We start from the raw sequence: 26,491 nt of genomic DNA, 5'->3' as shown, positions 1-26,491 counted from the left end.
TAATCTAGTGATCTTACATGATTCCATCTGTGAAATCATTCCAAAAGTGTAGATCTTCAAGTTTCACCAAGAACACCAAGAGCACACACTAGTGTTCTTGGACTTTTAGCACCTTTCCAAGCTTCTACCTAGTAAGTACTCTTACCCTAGTGTATTATAAGACTTGTTACACTTCTAATCATCAAGAAAACACCCAAGAAACACAAGATCAAAGGTGTTTACGGTCCAAGAACACCTTGGACCGTAAACCTTAACAAAGGGGACAAAGTGGCCCTAGTCCCTTACCAAGCCTTGGAAACTAGCCTAGACCCCTTCCTTGATGTGCTTAGTACTTGAAAACATCAAAAGACCATAAACCATTTGGGTTTACGGCCGTAAACCCAAGGAGAAGTGGTCCAAGGACCGTAAACTCCCTAAAGGAGTGAAATGGTGCCCTAATCTCTTCCTAAGGTTTAAACATGAAGTAGGAATGCTTCTTATGATCTTTATGGCTTCAAAACAGAAAATGGTCAAGTACCATGAGTTTACGGCCGTAAACTCATGGGTTTACGACCGTAAACTCAATGAGTTATGGTCACAAAACCGTAAACTCCAAGGGAGTTTACCCTTGAACCCTAAACTCAATTGCAATGTCCTACAACCCTTGGATGCAATCCTTAGCACTTATAAGCACTTAAATCAAGTGTTTTACATGTCTTAGGATGTCTTAACTTGGTTAATTAGTTGTTTAATGACTAATTGGATACATATATGTGTGATTATATGTTAACTAGGATCCTTGTGTGTGTTTAAGTCTTCACTTGACACTTAGCATCCTACATCATCCGTTCATCCAAACCACTCACTATAGGTGAGTTCATACCCCCTTAATCAATCTTTTAAATGATTTTAAATGCTTTCATGGGGGGGGGGGGAATACAAGTAGAAAACAGGAAGTTATAGAATCAATCACATGTGATTTATAACTGTGTTTTCAAACAACTGATTTCACATACTTCAAAATGTGATAAATACAATGCTTTTCAGTTATTTTTACTTTGTTATCAACAAATTACTTTTGAATTATTTTATAAACTGACATCAAGTCATTATTAGTTATTGTTCAAAACTCTTAAATGTTTTACAAAACCTCTTTCAATTTACTGTTAAAAACCATATCTATACACTTATGTTTCATGTATATATGTATTGATATGAGAGCTTTCATTCCTTCTTCAGTTCCAACACTCTTGAGTAGCAAGGGTGTATATACCTACTTGGACATTCAATTTACATTCCAGTAAACTATTATAGGTATAGTTTAGGGGATACAAATTACTATTCCTATTATAAGGAATTACACAAGAGTCAGTTCATTCATGAGTCTATACTACTATATGAAGAGATACTATTACATGTTATCCAGAGAGAAATACTATATCTATACAGAGAGAAATACTATATATATACTATACGGGACTGACCATCCTACACCTGGCTGCTAACTACAGCGGGACCTGTTCATCGACGGATGATCTCGGTTGTACTGTTCGGGGAGTTTCCACGCCGTGTTTATCCTAAGGCAAAAGGATACGATTTCAATGATTATATAATTTCCCTATTACTTTTATTTTGTGACACATTCACATAAACGATGAGGTAGACTATATTTTTATAATAATAGTTGTACAGGGAAAAATCTTCATTGATACAGAAATGCAAATCTTCAAAGCATTCGGGTCTTGGTAGAAGACTACTTTTTATACTAGTAGGAAATATGGGATTTTCTAGGGTTTTCACACTTATACTAAATGTTTCATCAAATATTTACAAGTCTTTCATAACAGCTTTTCAAATCAATGACACCATAATACTTATGAATTCACCAGCTTTATGCTGATCTACACTTTCAAAATAACTTGTATTCTCAGGTCACCAGTAGACAGGTACGATGACCAGGTTTTGAGAAGACGGAGCACAAACAAGACTCGTCTTTTATTTTGATTACATATTTTGGTGTCTTATTACTATGAAAGAACACTCATGTATTAAAACTTTACTTTTAATGCAATGGATGATGTTGTTGCTTGTTTACTACTTTGCACTGTTATGATACTTTACATGACGTCCTCCACCCCGGAACGTTTCCGCCGTTCTTGGTTTTGGGGTGTGACAAGTATCTTGTTTTTTGATTATCTTAGTGATTATGAAACCATATCACAATTCATCCTCTAAGGACATCTTAGTGCATTCTTATGGCTAAGAATAGGAGTCATGAATTGTTGAAGTGGTTAAATCAAGAAGATGAGTCATACTTCGTTCCAAAACAATTCTTAGAGTCATACTCCAAGATTGTAACTTGAGTGACATATCTTAGAGAAGGTTTATAACACTTGTCAAATGTAAGAGTAAAATCTTTTCTACTCTTGTACATTTGAAATTGGTAAGTTGTGATGTTTGGATAAAACAAAGACCAACTAAGGCCAATTGTGTGAAGTGTTTTTCTTGATAAGAATTTGCACTATCTCCTGAATATTTGTTTGTCAAGGAATGGTTCTTGGCAAGAGAGTCTTATATGTCAGGAGGACAGTGAGAGTATTAAAGATCCTGAAAGAGGTTCAAGAACTAATCAAAAATAAAACCTGTAGTTTATCACTAGCACACGACTTGAGGTTTGTAACCTATCGTGTTGACATATTCTTGTTTCTATGCCCATTCCATTTAAAGCTGACTATGCATGTGAGTTCTATGAGTTCTCGGTGGCTTGCATAACAACTTGGAAGATATGGTAGGCCCTTGGGCAGCCAGATGGCAAGAAATTAAGATTGAACAAGTTCAGTCTGTATGAGTTTGAATTTGTCACTAACCTTGTCTTGTGATTATGGTTTTGACAAATTCACATGGATAGGAACATATACACCATAAAATCTAAGTGTAATAAGGTTTCTCTCTGATTCATTAAAATGATGGTGAAGAAACGCTTTCACTAAATAGATTTTAAGTAGATAGCAAGTGTGATATTTGCATTCTCAAAGTCGTTAGTGGAGCGTATGTGGTTAACCGGCACACTAACATGGACTTGTGAGAAATGGCAAAGGTCTAAACAATTGAGACTATGATTACGACATCCCTTTTCATAGTTCTAAGATTGTTTAGACATGCATGTGAGCTATCTAAGGAAAGGTGTGTGATTTTGATAAAGTTTTATCAAAGCATCTCGTATCAGAAATCTAAACTTTGGTAAGAAAGTCAATAAAGTATTGATTTCTCGAAGTCCAGCTGATTTCTGAGTACATGTCCAAGCTAGTGGGAGAATAAGTGTTATGCTAGTAATTATCATGTAAGTGGGAGCATGATTATTATCTTCATTGTTAATTATAGAAAACAAAAGTTTCAATTTGCAAAATGTACTTTGCAGGGTTTGAAAAGTTGTTTTGCTATAATTAAGGGAGAGGAAATTATACTTCATTTCAAATCTAAAAGCTTAGATTGAGATTTTAATCATCTTTAGTCAAGGATATATATATATATATATATATATATATATATATATATATATATATATATATATATATATATATATATATATATATATATATATATATATATATATATATATGAATGTTATGTTGGAATGGTTCAACATAAGGAAATTCTATATATGGGAACATTATTTGCGTTCAAAAAAATTTGATTATGATTACGGCATCCCTTTTCATAATCTGAATTATTAGAACATGGAAAATAGAAATAGAAATATTATAGCAAAATACTGGTCTAGTATCATGTCTTTATGTGAGACATCATGAATCGTGTCCCATATGCTTCGTATATAGGATCGATTGCATGTGCTATAACATTCATCTGTTCTAAATTTTTCCAAATGCCCAGGGCATTAAGAGGGAAAAAGTACTAGAACTGGATATGACTAAAGTGATTAAGAAATTGTTGAGGAAAATCTAAGGTTTACCAAAGATTTGTTGTTCATGGACAGTTGGAAGTATGGCGTAGATTTTTGGAAAGGACCATATTGACATATTCTGAAAAGAGGCGACTCTTGTTCGGAAGTGATAGTCAAAATGGGAATGTGGAAATGTTTTCCATATTGGGAGTTCGTTATTAAGAATCTATGAGAAACTTAGAAACTTAATCCAAGAAGGATGTTCAAAGGAATGTACTTTGAATTTGAGACTTCGGTTCCATGGAATTGATCTCCATTGGAATACTTTGTAATGTCTGTTGCTAAGTCTTTATGACTTTGTGCATAGTCATTACAAGAGGATCAATGCATTTGAGTTTAGAATCTAACAGATTTCAGTAAATGGCAGGAATTTAGAATTCTTACATTTACAATAAGGATTTGGGATTATGAAATGAGAATCATTGAAATTATGTTCAATTGATCTATTCCACAAAAGTAAGGATCATAGACAAACATAGTGTGCATACTTGGTGTATGGCATAACTATTGTTTGGACAAACATAGTGTGCATGCTTGGAGCATGGCATGACTATTGTTTTAACTCAAGTATTAAGTTGATTATTTGAAACATTATGCAATGAATAATGTGTAATCAATATGGTGATAAATAAAAGGTGTTCTATTTATATTCATAAGTTCTGAGACCATATTGGATTCGATTACTCTTGTGTTTCACTTTGCATGTTTTGACTTCCAGAATAACTAGGTCATTCTTTCCGACTGACTAGGTTATTCAAACTATCCACAGTCGATAATACGTTGGAAGTAAGTATTAAGGCAAGACTGTCATGAATTGGGTTTGTAGATGTCTAAGGTGTTGGACATAGCAAGAGTTGCTACAACATTCATGAGTGCTCCTGGAAGGAGATTCGAGTATTGGATTCAACCCACGCTCATTTGACTCACTTCATGGATTTTGTCACGAGTGATCATGAGACGATAATATCTTATATTCTTCAAACCTAGAGATATGAGTTGTTGACTATGAGTTGGTTATACATTGATTGTACGAAAACGCATTGGTAATTCGATTTTTACCCTTGGAGGGATAAAAGCGATATATGTGGGCCCCTCGATGATTTAGTGATGACACCCCTAAGTGCTTGGCCAAGCCTGGACTGATTTGATTTTTTCAATTAGTCAGTCGTCATAAATCGGAAATTGGGAAACAACAAATGGACAGAGAGAATGACTATAATCCATGTCTCAGTCCATATGATATCTAGAATGGAGGAATATATGATCCCTTATCTAATGGACAAGTCATTGACTAGGTCAGAGTTCGACAGCGGATTTAAGAGCTATAATTGCAAGTCAGCTTTTGGAGTCATACGCAATAATAGTTTTACACTTATCCAAGTGGGCGACTGTTAGATTAGTGTCTAAGTTCATAACTATAATTGGTATGTACTTGAAGCGATTTGGCATGGTCCATTTTGGTTGCATGGCATCGGAACAATTGGATAGACAAAATGAGAAAAAAGGATACTTATGATTTATATTAATATATTATAAGTTCTAATATATTAATATGGAATCATATTATTTAATTACTATTGATCAAGAATTAATTTAGAATTAATTTAGTGATAAAAAAGGAACTAATTACATATGGACTCTTATATATATAGGATGGGCCAAGTTCATTTAGGTTGGGCTAAGCTTTCATGGATAGTTCATGGAGTGTTTAACCTATGGATCCTATGGAAATGAAAAGTCATGGGTATTAGGGTTTACATGAATGTAACCCTAATCCTCCACACTATATAAAGAGGTCTCTAGGTCATGAAATGGGCACTAGTGTGTGTAAACAAGAGGGAAAAATCAATTTTGGTGCAAGTATCCTTATTCTCAAGTTATTGCAAGGGTTCTTGGTATTGTGTGAACCATTTGAGGGGCAACACTTGGGGCACTAAGCTCTTAAAGGTTCAAGACTTCAAGCTCCATCAAAAGGTATGTCATTCTACTAGATTCTTGTATTGAATATACTTCTTATTATGCTAGTTAGGATGAAACCTTGGAATATTGAATATTTGCATGTATAATAGAGAAAACATAGATCCAAGTTTTATTGGGTTGCATGTACACCATAGGAGTGTTAGAATGCTCAAAACCCATCACTTAAAACCTAGATATATGGTTTATTGTTTGCTAATTGGTTGTGCATTGATAATGCGTAAACGCATCAGTAACTTGATGTTATAAAACGCATTGTTGTATATGATTTGATTAATGAATAGTAAATGCATATAAGTCGAAGTTTATTTGTTCCTTTTATCCTAAGAGAGTAAAAGCGATATTAGGGCCCCTAGATGATTTTGTTTGACTTATGTGTCGGGCCCGGTCAGGACTGAATTGATATGTTCAATTAAGTTCTATATTAAACGAATCAGAGATCGAGAAACAACTGTTGCACAATAAGTATGACTATGTTCCATGTAATTTTCCACAAGATATCTAGAAAGGAGGACTATACGATCCCTTATCTAGAGGATAGGTTACTGATAAGTTCAGAGTTTGAAAGCGTCTTTGAGAGCTACGATTGTTAATCGAATTGTGCCTGCATTTATAGTTACTAGACTTATCCAAGTGGGAGACTGTTGGATTAGTGTCTAAGCCCGTAACTATATTTGGTAAGTACTTGACCCGGTTGTGCATGGTCCTTTTGGGTTGCCTTCACCAAAGCAACATGATAGGATGACTTATCAAGTGAGAGGTTATTATGGTTTATTAATATATTATATGAATAATATATTAAAGGAGAAATCATATAGTTTAATTAATATTAGACAATAATTAATTAAGAATTAATTATGTGGCTAAAAGACATTAATTAAATAAAGGGGACTTAAACTGTCAAATGTGTGATAGTTGAGTATTGGGCTGAGAAGGCTTATGGACTGGGCTTGGAAGAAATTAGGGATGCATCCATCCTAATTTAGGCCATAGAGGCCTTATTCCAGAAGCTTCCTTGGACTGCTTAAGGCCTAAGTTAACCATTAGGGTTTTGACTAAAACCCTACCAGTACCAGTATAAATAAGACCCCAAGGCATCCAATTTTCGGCCACTTGAATCCTAAGAGTCTTCATAGCCGAAATTGTGACCATTCCCTCTCTCTCAATTAGCATCCTCTTGCTTGTGGTGTTTGTAAGCCATTAGAGGAGTGACATTTGTGACTCTAAGCTCCAAGACAAAAAGATTCAAGCCATTGTAGAAGAGATAATCATCTAGATCTGTTTTCTTATGTTAATTTCGAAATATGTATGCTAGATATAGGGTTTGTAAGTCTTGGATGAATTTCATGTACAATAGACAAACCTAGATCCAAGCTTTAGGGTTTGAATGAGCACATAGGATGTTCTTTTGGCTAAAACCCATCAAATACAACATACCAAAACATACAAATGGGCCTAGCCCTAGAGTATATTCCAATCCAATAAGCAAGTATGAGCCCCGCCCTGGGGCTCGTCCTGGGGTATATTTCAACCCGATCGTACAATAGTGGGCCCCGCCCTGGGGTATATTTCAACCTGATCATACAAACACAAATATATATATATATATATATATATATATATATATATATATCACACAACGGCTAACATTCTACATAACTGAATAATGGGTCGACATTGGTGTCTCCGCCCATGGATACAGGGAGGAGACTCACCTCACAGTTTAAATAGTTGCACCGATCATTTCTCTAAAATCTATCTCTACCGGTCATCTATACAAAGGAACCCAAATCTCAAACTATAAATCAAATTACACAAAATGCCCTTAGGTTAAACTTGGTCGACCCTAGTCAAAGTCAAAGTCAACGGTTGAGATCCAAAAGTCAATAGTTTTTCCCAGCAGAGTATGCGCAATGTACTCTGATGTTTACCAAAAGCGAGGGGTTGACCGCATACGCGCAACACACCACCAGGTACGCCCACCATACACAACGTAGCTCCAAAAATCCATTAAGTTCTTACATCCAAAACTCAGATCCAAGCCCAAAATGATCTCCTAAGTCATAAAGTTTCCAAATTTGTGACTTTGCATGCCTATAAAGTGCTTAATGTCCAAAACCCTAAGTTCTTAACCCAATAAGACATCACAACTCTTGCATGGAAGGGATAGAAGGTCCAAGATCACATTTTTATAGTTCATAATAGCTTTATAATGGAAAATGTTTCCAACTTTATCTATTAGAATGATCCCAACAAACAAGATCTAGTATTTAAGTCTCAAAGGGACCCAAAAGTTCATATTTTTCAACTTAATCCATTAAGTACGAGTCTCCAAATTTTAGATCTTAATCAAAATGATGTTTAGATGGATAGAATTTCCAACTTAATCCATAACAAGGTCACAAACTTACATGATCTAAACTTTATGCACTAAAATGACCAAAAGCTCATAACATCCAAAACCAGCTAGATATAACAAATGCATCATCAAGATTCAAACTTTATAGATCTAGAAAATAGATCAATGTGAACAAAGTACAGATCTACAAGCTCCAAAGCAACCAACACTTCTCCAAGAAGTTCCTTGTTCTCCAAGGTGCACCATGGATACTCCAAAGTACTCAAAAAACACCTTCTTTTAGCACACAGTGCTCAACTAAGGTTAGGGTTTCATGGAAGGGGTGGTGGAGGGGTAGAGGCTGAGAATGGAGTGGGTGTGGGGGAGTTAAGGAGCTTAAATAGGGCTCAAACAACAAAAATAGGGTTTGGGCACTGAACGCGTATGCCCAGCGTACTCTTGGCACGCCTAGGGTACTCAGGGTGCCTCAGTACACCCAGCGTACGCCCCTCTGTATGCCCAACGTACTTAGCATAACCCAAAACCGACCAAATTTCAAACAGGCGTAACTTCTTCGTTTGAACTCCGATTTTGATGTTATTTATATCCATGGAAAGATATTGAGGAGCTCTGCAATATTATCTAAATATCTTGGACTAAAAACGTCTCGAACAAAAATCCATATTTCATGAAAGAAACCAGCCTATGACTTTTCCCGTTTTACCCTTTGACTCCAAAACACAATTCAAAGGTTTAGATCTCATAACCATCATTAGCTCCTTCTAAAAGGTATAAACATCGCCTCCTTAGGGCCCACAACCTTTACACAATCAACTTCCGGCCCGCGACCCTGAATTACAGAATGATCCTGAACAGGGTGCTACAACTTTCCCCCACTTAAATTATATTTCGGCCTCAAAATCATTTCTTACTATCTCCTTTACCGAACTAAACGATCCTGACTGAAATCCCTCAATCCCAAAAATGAATGGGGAAGTCACCTCGCTCTGATGACCACCCACCCTTACTGTTGTCGAACCCAAAATAGAAAATATCACAAGCCCTAACGAAGAATGAACCTCAACATTTCTCTAAGCCAACGAGTATCTAACCGCTATACCGGAAATTGAAAACCCTGAACAATGTCAGACTCCAAGACAAACAGAACTAATCAAAACTGCTCCCGCAAATACTCAACTTCACAAACCGAACCGAACAATCCTATACGGCCTGAACAAATTTACAGATACCGGAAAACATATACACCCCGACCACGTATCAGATCCCTGATAAAAGTCGACCCTAACATACGATGGCCTTATAATAATCGAACCCATTCTAAGCAGAACTCACATACTGACGACTGACAAATCCTTGCTCCTGCTGATGTTAACTGATAAAGAACAACCATCACTACTCAGCTCAAAACCAGGAATCCAATATCTTATCTGACTTCCTGACATACAAAACTGTTCTAAATCACAGTCAATATGGCTCCACTTCGCAATCTAATCCGAACAAAATCCTTACGACCCTAAATTATCCTAATGACCAACATTCGTATTTTTTATCCATCCAAGATCTTTTGAGCTTGAAGCTGATCTACCAATTATCTGAAGCGTCGGATTCTCAACCGGTCGCTGAAACTGACATCCTTTCAAACGAATGAACCACGAGACTCTAACCTACTTGTATATAAGGCTTCAACAACACTCCTGCTCTAGCCAGGGATATCATAACCAACCATCACAATGATACAATGAAACTTACTTTGCTTCAAATGAATGCTACACGTCCAACTGTAGTCTTACATCACGACCGATCCCATACGACCCACATCCTTCCTTGATCCCAAGAATATTATGGCCTTCCCACAGTCTCACAACACCTCTAGTACTACTTTCCAACCTAGTGAATGCTACGGCTACCCTACAGTCTTATAGCACTTCAATCACTACATGTTGACCTAGTGAGTGCTACGGCCACCCCGCATTCTTACAACACTTTCACATTGACATGGACCTAACCCATGGTGTTACCGTGCATCTACCATACCAACCATAATCATCATGAGTCGAAACCTCATCCGGCTATACCCCAAATCAGGTGTTTGGGTTATGCTTCAAACCCTAAATCATTTATCAGACAAGAACATGCAAAGAGGCCCTAACACAATCCCTCCACCTAAAACTAATCACATACCATCCATGAGACACCACTAATGCACAAGGTAACCTGAAATCTCATTCCTTGTGCAATCCCAAAGTCTAAGCGGTTCTCCCCTACTTTGATTCAACTGCGCTCTTCCAACCACAAAATTGATAGATTCAAATCTATATCGCAACCTAACTACTTGAAGCTACCGACAACCTGAGCCCAAAAGTACTAGCATTCCATTACTATCCAATCCTAGCGAACACACACCTACCAGAATTGAATGAATACTCCCTGAAATCTCAACGAGTTCAATATTTATGAGCACTTTCCACTGAATCGACTATAAGTCCCTGGTGACTTTATTGGATGATGAAGAACAAAATCTCAACTATCGAAACAGGTACCCAACCAATTCAACGACCTACTTGCACTAGAGTAATTCCCATGCGAAACTGCAACTGACCACACTTTGAAGGTATGAACTTGACAATAAGCGATCTTACACCTACGATCAAACCAATTCCTCATTGTCTCGTATTCCCGAATAACCCCTACAATTCCTGTATTCAAACCCAACATGCCCACCTTGCGGATTCCTTGAGTTCCTTGCTGATACCACTAAAGATCGAACCGGCTGTTGGAATTCTCTCACTTAAAGCTTGCTTTGAAGGTGTTTAATGCCTCCCATATCAACATCCAAAACCAGCTCACCTGAATATCTTCTAAGCACGACTCTCGGTATGGAAAATGGCATGTGAAGATTCTCAAAATAAAATGTTTGCGGCGTCAACTGGTGGAACTCGGATCTCCTTAGCCCGTGACTACAATGCTCGACTCTTCACCATGGAAACATCCACTCTAGCCTCGTGACCATCAGTGATCCTTAAAGTAACTTGAGCAAGTACACTCACTGCTCCCTCCCACAACAGCGTACAATCGGCCTTCTTGTGGCCCACTTGGTTGCAGTGGAAACATAACAGAATCGTTCCCTGGGACGATCTCTACTGACCCGACCAAGCTTACCACACTTATAGCAACCCGAACCCCTAAATTGACAAACTCCATCATGCTGCTTCCCGCACCTACTGTACTGACCTCGACTATGCTGGCCTCTCACTCGCTAATCAAAAGTTTTGGGTTACTTCGCAGGACCCCCAACTGTCTGCACCCGATTTGGTTTCCTCTTCCTGAGGTGCTCTCAAGCTCTAGCTATGATGCCTTCTAAAGCCGACAAGTTGAAAAGCTGACGAACTCCCTCATAGCATTTCACAACATATCATGGTACATTGTCTTCTTAATCTCCTCATCTGTGGCATACTGCGAAACCAAAAGATCTTTCTCCCTAAACTTGGTAGTGATCTCTGCCACAGTATCAGTCGTATGGCGAAGGTCTTGAAACTCCCTCTCCAACTGCTACACCTCGATAGCTGGTGCAAACTCTGCCTTAAACTGGGTCACAAACTCCTCCTGAGTCATCGTCTGAATGCCATCGCCTCCCAAAGCAAAGTCCACCTCCTCCCACAAATCTCAGGCTCTATTTTTCAGAAGTAAAGATACATTCTATCCTTCGACCCATCGGGGTAGAAGCTTGATCGGAAAGTGTTCACCATGTCCGCTAACCACCTCCTACTAGCAATCGGGTCCTTCTCCCTAAAGAACTTGGGAGCTCCACACGCACAAAACATGCGGAGGGAAAGAGTGCGAGCCCCCACAATAGCCAATATCTCTGTGATTCCCCTTGATTTGAGTATGAATTATGTGGTTTTAGTAGTACTGTCCCAATACTGCCTTCCACACTTACCCATACTTTCCTCAAGAGTTATCCCGAATCCTCAAAGTCAAATTCTCAAATCGGTACTCCAACTACCTCCTAAACAACGCAACCCAACCCGCTAAAGCACTTCCTCGGCTCTCTTATGTTCCCGACCTCACTCTGCCATCAGCTGCTGAAAAACTCCCAATAATGTCAACTAACCACTTCATGAATACAATCACATGCAACAAAGCTTAGATAATCCTTCGAGTAAAAGACTCAACCCTAGAACAGTTGGACTCAGACAAGAGCTTTACAATAGAGTCAAATGTTGGATTAGTGTCTAAGTCCATAACTATTTTGGTATGTACTTGACCCGATTGCGAGCATGGTCCTTTTGGGTTGCCTTCACCAAAGCAACTTGATAGGATGAATTATGGAGAGAGAGAGAGAGGATTAATTATGATTTAATAATATATTATGAGAATAATATATTAAAGGAGAAATCATATTGTTTAATTAATATTAGTCAATAATTAATTAAGAATTAATTTTGTGGCTAAAAGAGATTAATTAAACTTAGAGGACTAGAACTGTCAATTGAGTGATAGTTGAATATTGGGCTAATGGACTCCATATTAGAGGAGTGGATGAATTCTATGGGGAAACCCATTAGAAATCGTCCAAGGCCTCTAAGGAGGGAGTCCATGGGTTGCTTAGGGCCTAAGCAGTCAAATTAGGGTTTCCTTGATAGATAACCCTAACAGCCTCACTATTTAAGGACCCCTAGGGCACCAAAAACGTGGCTAAGAGTTTCCTTACGGTTTCTAGACTTTTTGAGTGCCTCTCCTCTTCTCCTTCATCATCCTCTTGCTCTTGGTGTTTGTGAGCCATTAGAGGAGTGACATTTGTGACTCTAAGCTTTTAGAAGTCAATTACAAAAAGGAATATATTGTTATTACTACATAACAATCAAAGGTAAGATCTAAACCCTATTCTTATGTTAATATTGATTATCACATGCTAGATCTAGGGTTTATGGCTTTGGATGATTATTGCATGTTCATTAGACAAACTAGATCCAAAGCTTTAGGGTTTGCATGTACACCATAGGAATGTTGTAGTGCTCAAAACCCATTAGTGGTATCAGAGCCTAGGCTGTTTGTATGATGAATTGATGCAATTCTAAACTGCCAAAGATCAGAAAATCGAAATTTTTTGATGTCTGTCTGATGAACTCGCCGAGTTTCTCTAAGAACTCGACGAGTTCCAAAGAGAACTCGACGAGTTGCATGAACTCGACGAGTTCCAAAGAGAACTCGACGAGTTGGAGGGCCTGGTGCCGGGATTTTCGATTTTCTGGCCAATTTCTGATTAGGATAATTACAAAAACTCGTTTTTATTGCCTAAAATCGATTTTTTATGTTTGGAATGATTATCCTTATCAAAATTGATGGATTTTGTTAAATATGGATAATATAGGATTATTATTAGTAAATATTTGACCTAGTAAGTTTGAAAAGTTTCAATTTACACCCTTTAGTTTTATAGTTCAAATTTGAACCTAATAGTTTTAGTTTTTGAAATTTAAATAGTTAAATCTAATTGTTTTGAAAAGTTTCAAAACTTGCCCTCATGTTTTGGAATTTAAGTTTTTTATTAAAAGTTTAATTTTTGAAATTTTAAATTCTAAAACCCTAATGATATAGTTTATATTTAATTAAATAAAAAGTGTAATTTATAAAATTAAACCACATATTATTTTAAAAGTGTAAAATACACCCTTATACTATATATAACATTAAAAGTCTAATATTATATATATATATATATATGTATAACTTAAAGTGCTAGTCTTACCGTTAGTAGGCCTCATTCACGAAGCCGATCTATAGGGGGGTATAAGGTTATGGCCTATAAAATGGCCGTTTAATGGGTGTCCACTCTCACCCACCGCTTCCTTGATTGGTGGAGGGTCGTTAGCCGAACGGGTAGGATAGGGCAAACCCTCTCCTCATTAAAAGTATAATGAATAAAGTAACTAAATGGTTTACTAAATTCCCAAATCTTAGTTACTTTAGGAAAAAGTGAATTCGATGCAATTCCATGGAATTACACTTTGTACCCTTGTCGACACAATTAGTGGAGCGTGTGTGGTTAACCGGCACACTAAGTTGGGTTTGGCATTGGTAGCGAAGGGTGACTCAATGTTTGTCATAGATCGATGGAGCGTGTGTGGTTAACCGGCACGTCGATTAGGTGACTATAACATTGAGGGCATCATGTACATTCACATGGTTATTCACACCTTATTTGTGATCCTCGGCATCCCAGTCACAAATGAAGGGCATAATCGAGATTAAACATGACATTGAAAAGTTCAATGAATTTCAAAAGATCTAGGAGTTTCAATTCATTTAAAACTTAACCTTCTTTTCGTTTTTCATGGTGGAATTTGGTAAATCGTCATTTACCTACCTTCAAATGTTCTGCGAGTTGGATTACGACATCCCTCTTCCAATTTATAGGATATTGTGTTGGGTCCTAGCCTTAATATTTCATTTGGGTGTTTTATTAAGGACTCAATCAACTAAAATTGAATTTTTTTCCCATTTCATTGATGTCAAAGTCTGACAACTATGATCTTCCTAAATCCGTTGGAAAAAGTTTTCCACGTGAAGATGATGTTCCACAATTGTATTGTGGAAATGGAAATCATGCTTCATTTCCACCACCTCCTCCAATAATTTTCCCTAACCCACGTGTTCGAAGACTTGAAAAGTTCAAGGTCACTCAAGCCCTATTGGCAAAAGACATGAAAATAGAAAGTCTATATGTGCTCATGTCTTGGATAAAAGGTTACATATTGATAGATTGGGATTGTTAGGTGTCGATGTTTCAAGGAAGTTGGCTGTTGACTTGGTTCTTCATTCACTTCCCGAATCATATGGTAAGTTCGTTAGAGAGTACTATATGATGGACCACAACATGACTCTTATTGATTTGACTTATTTGCTTATTGCTGCTAAATCAGAAATGATATGGTGCACTGGTCAGCAAACTTGTCTGGTAAATCAATATCCCAACCCTCTATGAGCAATGGTAACATTGGAAGTCCAAAAAAGTTTTCTCTACGCAAGAGAAAGGTTGATTCTGAGATAGTCCCGTGTACCATTCAAGAAGAATTCATATGTTTCTACTGCCAAAAGAGGGAGCATTGGTTACGAAGCTGCCCTGACTACCTGAGAGATCTAAGAGATGGGAGAGTCAAGATGTATGACTCTGCATCAGGTAAAATCCACTATCTAACTCTATTAAGTTCTTTTTAGATTCTTAAAACATGATGTGATAAGATTACATTTGGTGTTTTGTAGAATCGAAGAAAAAGGAAGCTTAAAAGGAAAGAAGTAAGTTAAATCTAGTCATGAAGAAATGGATCTTGATCGCATGATTCAAAGATCGGATTGTTTGAGCTACTACTTTAGAGTTAGGATAGATTGCTAAATAATATTTACATAATTTTCATTTGTAATCGCATTGTAAGGACAATATTTTTCCGCAATAAAATAGATTTTGATTTATCTTATTTATGTTTCCTTGCGATGGATTTTATGAAAATTGGTGTTTGAATGGTTCTATTGTTAGCAATATTGTGAATGGATTTGATTCTTAGTTATGTTATTTGTGGTAATGTCAAAAATTTACCAAATAAGGAAAGTTTCTCATCACCCAAGTTTCAATAAGAAAGAAACTTGGAATCATGCAACTGGTATTGTGTGATGAATGAGAACCTTCGTATTTGGGAAATTAAGACTAATTCTTTGTTCACATAAGTATGTGAGTCAAGTGAAGGACTAGGAGATCAGGTACACAATGTTGTGTACTGGTCAAGTCTACCATAAAGAACGATAAGATTATTCGTCATGATTTACTAAAAGTCTAGTAAACATGATTATGCTTACAAGATTAAGTGTAATTCTGAATCATTGAAAAGTTTCAATGAATGGCAGAATGAATAAGAAGAATTAATGAAGGCAGAAAGATAAAAGGTTCTCCAATCTAAGAAGAAGGGAGAGTACTTTTGTATCGTGTTTATGATCGTCTTGGTAATTGTAGGAACCATATTACAATTCAGCCTCTAAGGATACCTTAGTGCACTAGTTTGGCTAAGAAGAGGAATGGTGAATTGTAGAAATGGTTAAGTCAATAAGATGTATCGTACTTCATTCCAATATCAAGTCTTAGAGTCATACTCCAAGATTGTGAATAGAGTGAGATAATCTTAAGTAGAAATGTTCTTACACTTGCACATTTTGGTAAGTTGTGATGTCTTGAATAAGACAAAGACTAACTAGTACCAAATTCCTCGTAGTTTTGTCTTGGGATAGACACACACTAACTCTTGGATATTTGTTTTGTCAAGAAATGTTTCTTGATAAGGGAATCTAATATGTCAAGAGGTCAGTGGGAGTCTAAAGATCTTGGAAAGTTTCAAGAACAAATCAAGAAGTAAACCCCTTAAACACTAGCACACGACTTGAGGATTGTAACCTATCGTGTTGACAAAATTTTATTTCTGTGCCAATCCAGTTGAGTGATTATGCATATGAGTTCTACGAGTTCTCAATTGAATGCATAAGGGCAAACACCTTCATAAATGAAAGTACATTGACTGGCATAGGTGAGCTGCTAAATAACTTGGAAGCAATGGTGGGACCCTTGATGGAAAGAAATTAAGAATGAACAAGTTCTGTCCATAAGAGATTGAATTTGTCACGAACATTATCTTACGATTATGGTTATGACAGATTCACATGGATAGGAACACATACACCATAAAATCTAAGTGTCATAAGGTTTCTCTCCTACATGAAAATGATTGTGAGGAAACGCTTTCACTAAGAGAGATTTTAAGGAGATAGCGATTATGTAAATTGCATTCTTAAATTCGATTATGATTACGGCATCCCTTTTCATAGTTCGAATTGTGAGATTTGGCAATTAGTTTGAACAATCGAGACTTATTGCTATAAGTTATGGAATTGTTTAGACACACATGTGAGCTGTCTAAAGTAAGGTGTATGAGTTTGAGATGCTTAGATAAAATCTTATCAAAGCATATCGTATTAGAAGCAATGAACTTTGGAAGTCAATAAGTATTGTTTTCTAGAAGTTTAGATGGTTTCTGAATACGTGTTAATGCTAGTGGGAGCATAAATGTTATGCTGATATGGATATAATCATCATGTTAGTGGGAGCATGATCGTTATTTTAAGTATTGCAAGTTGGCAATATTAATTATAGAAAAACAAAAGTTTCACTTTGCAAAGTTGCAGGGGTTGAAAAGTTGTTTTTGCTATAATTAAGGGAGAGGATGTTATACTTCGTTTCCAATCTAAAAGCTTAGATCGAGAAATTTTATTTGAATTTAGTCAAAGTAATATTTATTAAATGCATTCTCAAAGTTCTATTATGATTACGGCATCCCTTTTCATAGTTCGAATTTTGAGAACATGGCAAATAGAAATATTATGGCAATATTATAGCAAGAAACTAGTAAAGTATCACGTTTTCATTATGAATCGTATCCCACACGCTTCGGGTATAGGATCGATTGCATATGTTGTAATATTCGACCGTTCTAAAATTTTCCAGATGCCTAGGGCATTAAGAGGGAAAGAGGACTAGAATCGGATTTGTCACTTGTGGACAGTTAGAAGTATAGTCATGGATGGACCATATTGACATTATTATTATTAGATATGATTCTATTAATAATGAGTTGTCATATGGATAATATGGAAATGTTTCCATATTGGGAGTTGGACATTATGAGAATAAATGTCTAGATTAGAAACTTTTATGCAAGAAGGATGTTCAAAGGAATGTACTTTGAATGTGAGACTTCATTACTATGGAGTTGTCTTGTAACAATCTCAATAGAGCATTTTGTAATTTCATTGGCCGAGTCTTGGTGACTTTTGTGCTGTGACATTACGAAAGGACCGTTGCTTAAAAAGTTAGAATCTAACATCTTCTATAAGTGGAAAGAATTTGGTATTCTCACACTTGTGGTAAGGATTGGGAATTATAAAATGAGTGTGATTGAAAATGTTATTCAATTATACTATTTCACAAAGTAAGGACCATAAGTAAACAAAGTGTGCATGCTAAGAGCATGGGACAATTGTCGTTATAATTCAAGTAAGAAGTTGATTACCCGAAACAACAAATAATAAGTAATCAATATGGTGATTAAATAAAGTGTTTTATTTATACTCAAAAGTTTGGGGCCATATAAGATTAGTATTATTCTTGTGTTTCAATTTGCATGTTTTAACTTCCTGAATAATAAGATTATTCGAACGTTCCATAGTCGCTCATACTTTGGGAGTAGGTATGAAAGAAGATTGTCATGGATTGGTTTGTAGATTATCTAAAGTGTATTAGACATAGCAAAGGTTTGCTACAACGTTCATGAGTGCTTATGAATATGATTTGAGCATTGGATTAAACCCACGCTCACTTTGATCGCTTCATGGATTTTATCACGAGTGATTGGTGAGACGATAATATCTTATATTCTTGAAACCGAGATGTGTGAGTTGTATCTTGAGAGTCGGTTACACATTGATAATATGTAAACGCACCAGTAACTTGGTGTTATAAAACGTATTGATGTGTGTAATTCGGTGAATGAATACAAGCGAGCATTGAGTCGAATTTTATCCGTTCCTTTTACCCAAAGTGGGATAAAAGCGATATCTGTGGGCCCCTCGATGATTTAGTGATGACAAACGAAAGTGCTCGGCCAGGCCAAGGCTAATTTGATTTGTTCAATTAGTCAATCGTTATAAATCGGAAATCAGGAAACAACACATAGACTGAGAGAATGATTTCAATGCATGTCTCACGTCTATACGATATCTAGAATGGAGGAATATATGATCCCTTATCTAAAGGACGCGTATCTGATAAGATCAGAGTTGACAACGGCTTTTGAAAGCTACGATTGCGGATCAGGATCTGAAGTCATACGCAGAATAGTTATTAGACTTATCCAAGTGGGAGACTGTTGGATTAGTGTCTAAGTCCATAACTATTTTGGTATGTACTTGACCCGATTGCCAGCATGGTCCCTTTGGGTTGCCTTCACCAAAGCAACTTGATAGGATGAATTATGGAGAGAGAGGATTAATTATGATTTATTAATATATTATGAGAATAATATACTAAAGGAGAAATCATATTGTTTAATTAATATTAGTCAATAATTAATTAAGAATTAATTTTGTGGCTAAAAGAGATTAATTAAACTTAGGGGACTAGAACTGTCAATTGTGTGATAGTTGAATATTGGGCTAATGGACTCCATATTAGAGGAGTGGACGAATTCTATGGGGAAACCCATTAGAAATCGTCCAAGGCCTCTAAGGAGGGAGTCCATGGGTTGCTTAGGGCCTAAGCAGTCAAATTTGGGTTTTCTTGATAGATAACCCTAATAGCCTCACTATTTAAGGACCCCTAGGGCACCAAAAAACGCGGCTAAGAGTTTTCTTTGGGTTTCTAGACGTTTTTGAGTGCCTCTCCTTCTTCATCCTCTTGCTCTTGGTGTTTGTGAGCCATTAGAGGAGTGACATTTGTGACTCTAAGCTTTCAGAAGTCAATTACAAGAAGGAATAGATTGTTATTACTACATAACAATCAAAGGTAAAATCTAAACCCTATTCTTATGTTAATATTGATTATCACATGCTAGATCTAGGGTTTATGGCTTTGGATGATTATTGCATGTTCATTAGACAAACTAGATCCAAAGCTTTAGGGTTTGCATGTACACCATAGGAATGTTGTAGTGCTCAAAACCCATCATCAAATTCATCACTATGAGATTATTAAACCTTTGCAACATGTGGCTTAACATATTCACTTAATAGTTAATTCACATTACGAAGAGTTCCACAAAGCACAAAGCAAGCAACATTCGTGCAGCAACACTCCAGGCCATAAAACAAACTATGGGCATCTCACAACCACTTGCTACTACCATTCTAGGAACTTCTGCTCTCACTTCTGGTTTCCTTATGCATGAAAATTATACATAATCCAGGATCAAATAGACTATCGAATAAAAGATTCTACCCTAGGACCACAACTAGACAAGGAACAGGAAATAAGGCCAAATCAGTCATTCTAGGGCTATAAGATCCTAACCATATACAATTTTTAAAGCATACACTTAGCAATTACTGTTACCAATACATATTCCCAATTATAGCATCCAATGCTTCCTAGGCTACAAGGCATCACATATCAGACTGATCTATCATGCAATTCTTGAAAGTATCCCTAGCCTTATCCTAGAATGTGAACATTCATATCATATATCATATCAACATGTATCGGTATTCTGGGAATTACTTACTTGAGCTCGGCTGATTGCACACATCACACCCCTTTTTCTTTATAAAAATCTTTTCAGAAACTTATTTTCTTTACAAAAATCATTTTAGAAACTTATTTTCTTTACAAAAATCTTTTTAGAAACTTATTTTCTTTCAAAAGATAACCAGTTCCTCAGTTTTAGTTCATACATACCCAAGAGTGTGCCCGAATCCCTCAAACCAAGGATCTAATACCAACTTGTAACGTCCCGAAAATCCAAGGTATAATTTTTTCATTTTTAAAACAATAAATCATACAAACGAGTTGATCAAAAACCGATGAAAGTGAATAGATCATTTAAACATCATAGTAATATCATTAACCGTCAATGTGGAAAACTCTAGGGGGATGTTGTGCAATCACGCTGGGCCCTTCCCTTTCGAATCGAAAGTACCTGAGACCATAAATATGAAACCGTACGCACAAACCTTAGTGAATGCCCCAAAATACCACATACCAAAACATACAACTGGCCTAGCCCTGGGTATATTTCAACCCGATCGTACGATAGTGGGCCCCGCCCTAGGGTATATTTCAACCAAAACATGCCGTAATAGCCCCCCCCCCCCCTAGGGTATATTTCAACCCAACATGCCATATTAGGCCCCCCTGGGGTAGATTTCAACCCGATCATACAAACACAAATATATATATATATATATATATATATATATATATATATATATATATATATATATATATATATATATATATATATATCACACAACAGCTAGCATTATACATAACCGAATAATGGTCCGGCATTGGTGCCTTCGACTCATGGATACAGGGAGGAGACTCACCTCACAGTTTGAAAGAATAGTCGCACCGATCACTTCTCTAAAAGCTATCTCTACCGGTCACCTATACAAAGGAATGCAAATCTCAAACTATAAATCAAATTACCTAATATGCCCTTAAGTCAAACTTGGTCAACCTTGGTCAAAGTCAAACTCAATGGTCAAGGTCCAAAAGTCAATATTTCTTCCCAGCGGTGTACGTCCTACGTAGCAAGAGAGTACACCCAACGTACTCTGATGTTGACCAGAAGCGGGGGGCTGACTGCGTACGCACAACGTACAACCAAGTACGCCTAGCATACGCAGCCCAGCCCCAAAACACCATTAAGAGCTTATTCCATTAAGTTCTTACATCCAAAACTCATATCCAAGCCCAAAATGATGTCCTAAGTCATAAAGTTTCCAGCTGTATGACTTTGCATGACTATAAGGTGCTTAATGTCTAAAATTCTAAGTTCTTAACCGAATAAGATATCACAACTCTTGCATGGAAGGGATAGAAGGGCCAATATCATATTTTTATAGTTCATAATAGCTTTATACTGGATAAAGTTTCCAACTTTATCCATTAGAATGGTCCCAACAAAAAAGATCTAGTCTTTAAGTCTCAAAGGGACCCAAAAGTTCATCTTTTTTAACTTAATCCATTAAGTACAAGTCTCAAACTTTCAAATCTGAATCAAAATGATGTTTAGATGGATAAAGTTTCCATCTTTATCCATAACAAGGTCAAAAACTTCCAAGATCTAAACTTTATGCACTAAAATGACCAAAAGCTCGTAACGTCCAAAACTAGCTAGATCTAACAAATGCATCATCAAGATTCAAATGTTATAACTCTAGAAGATAGATCATGGTGAACAAAGTCTAGATCTACAAGTTCCAAGGCAACCAACACTTATTCAATAAGTTCTTTCTTCTCCAAGGTGCACCATGCATATTCTAAAGCACTCAAAACACCTTCTTTTAGCACGTAAGGCTCAACTAAGGTTAGGGTTCCATGGAAGGGGTGTTGGAGGGGTGGTGACTGAGAATGTAGTGGGTTTGGGGGAGTTAAGGAGCTTAAATAGGGATCAAACCATGAAATTAGGATTTTAGCATTGATCGCATACACCCAACATACTCTTGGTACGCCCAACGTACTCAGGATGCCTCAGTACGCCCAGCGTACGCCCCTCTGTATTCCCAACATACTCAACATAACCCAAAACCGACCAAACTTCAAACAGGCATAACTTCTTCGTTCTAACTCCGATTTTGACGTTCTTTATATCTACGGAAAGGTATTGAGGAGTTCTGCAATATTATCTAAATATCTTCGACTAAACACGTCTCGAACAAAAATCCATATTTAATGAAAGAACCCGGCCTATGACTTTTCCCGTTTTACCCTTTGACTCCAAAACACAATTCAAAGGTTTAGATCTCATAATTGTCATTACCTCCTTTTAAAAGTTCTAAACATCGATTCTGGAAGGCCCAAAGCCTTTACACAATCAACTTCAGGCCCACGGCCCTGAATTACAGAATGATCCTGAATAGGGTGTTACAAATTTGATGGAGAATAAATAGATCGATCGCGTTGATTTTGAACAAAGTTTGGAGAAGAATGTGAGATGTTTGTGTTTTAGGTGTTTTGTTTGGTATTTTTTTGAGGTTTTGGGTTGGAAGGGGAATTCATTTTTTTAACAAAATATGATGTGTTTGAGTGAAAAAATGAAGATGGTGAAGTAGTTTAAAATACGGGAAATAGTTGTGTTTATATAGGGTAAAAATGGGGGTTTTTTCAAAATTAAATAAAAAACGGTAAGAAAAGAGGGACAAACGGATAGTTTTTTAAACCCACGCTTTCTCTCTCCTCGGTAAGCTCTAGCCAAGTTGTCGAACCGAGGTCGGCATGCCGAGGGCTCTACCCGGTGTTCGCCGAGCTAGCCGAGGTCGATGTCGAGACCACACCGACAAGCCTAAGGGAACAATTTAAAATTTTTATATTTTTTGTAATCGATAATAGTTTGCTGGTTTATTTGATATTTCAGAAATCTTGAAGTTTTTAAGAGACTTGTTTTTAAATAGGAATGTTTCCATTTTGTTTGCAAAAATGACAAAAATGGGCTGCGACCCAACTTCTTTAGCCAGATTGAGTTGAATTTACATAAATGTCATTTATATATTTACAATCAATAGACATATGACATGTATCATATTAAACACCAAATGACTTCTATCCCAGCGGTATCCATTGTTTTCCTCCCTCCTTGAGGTTGATGGTTCAAGTTTCGTCATGAACATTAGTGGTATTAAGGAAGAGTTTAGGTAGTGATATATTAGATTTGTTGTTTCAAAAAGAATGTATCATACTAAAAATTTTTATTTTTTATTTTTGTTTTCAACTTTCAACAAATATATACATAAAACAATTTATTATAAATAGATTATTACAACTTATATATACCGATTTTGTATATTAATTATACCACTAAAATTATTATTGTGACTTTTTATAAATATTAATATCAAATGTTATTAAAATTATGTAAATAAAAAATAAGTTACAAATATTATTAGAAATGAAGGATAAGGTCTATAAAAGCAATTTCAAAATTAATGATAAAAACCAAGACAAAAACGTCATTATCCATTTGAAAACTCTTAAAAAGTTTCTGAATGAATTGTCATATTACTTGTTTTTAATTGAATATATGTAACTTTTGATGCTATAAATTAACTGATTTCTTTCATTCTTCACTCATTTTAACATTCTCAATTTTACATACTTATCTCATATTTCCATTATTTGTTCTTTCTTAATTCAAACATAAGATATGTATTTCTGTCTAAATATCTTGCATATTTGATATGAAATGTTAAACTTAGGAGACTAATTTGTAGTAATGTTTATCATATATTTTATTTTGCTGTTACATTTTCTTATATTCATTATTATGGCTCGGAATTGTTCATTCATGATCAATTTATATAGGGGTTGTAGTATTGAATATGAGAATGGACTCATTAAGGGTGACAAATCAACTTTGACTGTTTCACATATTCTTAGGCATAAAATATAGTATGAATAATTTCAAGATTTGGTTTATGTACATGATAGAGTTGAAAATTATACTTACAAGTTGAATATATCAGGATGTTACCAATATTATTGGAGATCTAATATGTTACCCCTCGTAAATGAATCATCCTTAGACATTATGTATTATCTAGCCGAGAATGATGAAAATTTACCATGGTCAAATTTGTGTTGAGATTGAAAAAATATGGTCATCTACAAATACTAGTTTTGTAGAACTCATTCATAATTGTGAAGTACCATTTGCTCTACCTAGTGATGATAGATTTGAAGAAAATAATGAATTTGTGTTTGATGAGCCAAACGCAGAGTGTAGTAGTGAGTCATTAAGTAGTATTGGGGACGATTTTGAATATGAAAATGACAATTCGGTTGTCAACTTTATGAATGATGTTGGAAATATAGGTGATGATGACATAGTAGACAAAGAGGACAACATTCATAAAGATCTTTGGAAGGAGTCAAAAAATAAAATTAGGCTAGGAATGCAATTTGAAAGTAAATTACAAGTGAAAAAGGCGGTGACACTTTGGTTTATCAACCAAAATAGAGAATTTAAAGTGTACAAAAGTAAAAGTAGTAGGTGGGCAGCAAAATGTAAGACTATAGAAGATGAAGGAGAAAGTTCTGATTTCATGCTTCATACACCACCTTGTCAATGGTATATTCGTGTAATTAAAAAAAAGTTATAATATGTGGCAAATTACACATTGGGTGGGTGCACATAATTGTTTTGGATCTTGTAATGGCAATAATAATACAAACTTGAAATCTAAAACTATTGCCTCATACATTCTTCATTCAATTAGAAAAGATGTTGCTTATCCGGTAAAACATATACAAGCAGATATTAAAAATAGCATGAATGTTGATGTTTCTTATGGGAAGGCATCGTATGGTAGGAGAAAATCCATAGAGCCTATTTATGAAACTTGGAAGTGTAACTTTGTTGAGTTGCCCAAGTACATTGCAACTTTATAGTCTTCAAACCCTAATACAATTGTCAAGTGGCTTCATAACCCAAATGACACATCACAAGTAACGACATGTAAATATACATATTTTGGGCTTTTGGACCAGCCATTGATGCATTCCATTTGTATCGACATGTTATTTTTATCGATGGTACTCACTTGAGTGGTTCATTCAAAGGAAATATGTTGGTTGTTGTTTCAAAAGATGCTAACAATAATATATTACTGATTACTTATGTTATTGTCGAAGAGGAGACAATGCACAATTGGTGTTGGTTTTTTGATCAATTTAGACATTTTGTTGCTCAAAATAGACAATTGTGTGTTATTTTATACAGACATCAAGGATAAGTCATGCAATGGCGAATCAACATGGATGGAAAGAGTCATTAGCATATCATCACTTTTATCTACGACACATCAAAATTATTCTCATGAAAAGGTACAAGAACTTGAGACTTAAAAAACTTTGTTGTGCTATTGGTAGCACCACACAAAAAAGTAAAATCGCTAAGTGTATAAATGAAATGAAAGCAATCAATCTTGAGGTGTGGCAATATTTAAGGCAAATTGACAAAAGTCAATAGTGCCTTTTATATGAAAAAAATCACCACTGGGGTTTCTTAACAACAAATATCTCTGAGAGTATAAACAATACACTAGGAGGAGCTAGACAATTACCAATTATGGCGTGTATTGACCTTACATTCAATAGAACTGTGTAACTCTTTATAAAACATAGTGATATTGCAATGAAATGCAATAGACCTCTATCATCGTGTATGTGGCGTCTCTTTGGTAAATGTGACACTCATGCATAAAGTCAAACTTTATCTGAGTTTGACTACAGTGAAGGTGTGTACAGGATCATTACAAGGCCACAAATAAATGGAAAAGGGTTGAATTACATATTATTCATTGTGAATGTGGTGTACACTAGTGTTACATATAAATAACAATATAATGTTGGTTTTACACCACTTCCTCATGTTGAGTATTGGATGGATTCGAATTAGAAGATT

This window comes from Lactuca virosa, chromosome 5 (assembly GCF_052849685.1).
Source record: "Lactuca virosa cultivar CGN04683 chromosome 5, Lactuca_virosa_CGN04683_v6, whole genome shotgun sequence".
NCBI lineage: Eukaryota > Viridiplantae > Streptophyta > Magnoliopsida > Asterales > Asteraceae > Lactuca > Lactuca virosa.
The sequence above is the reverse complement of the archived record's forward strand: the minus strand, read 5'-3'. Positions refer to the sequence as shown.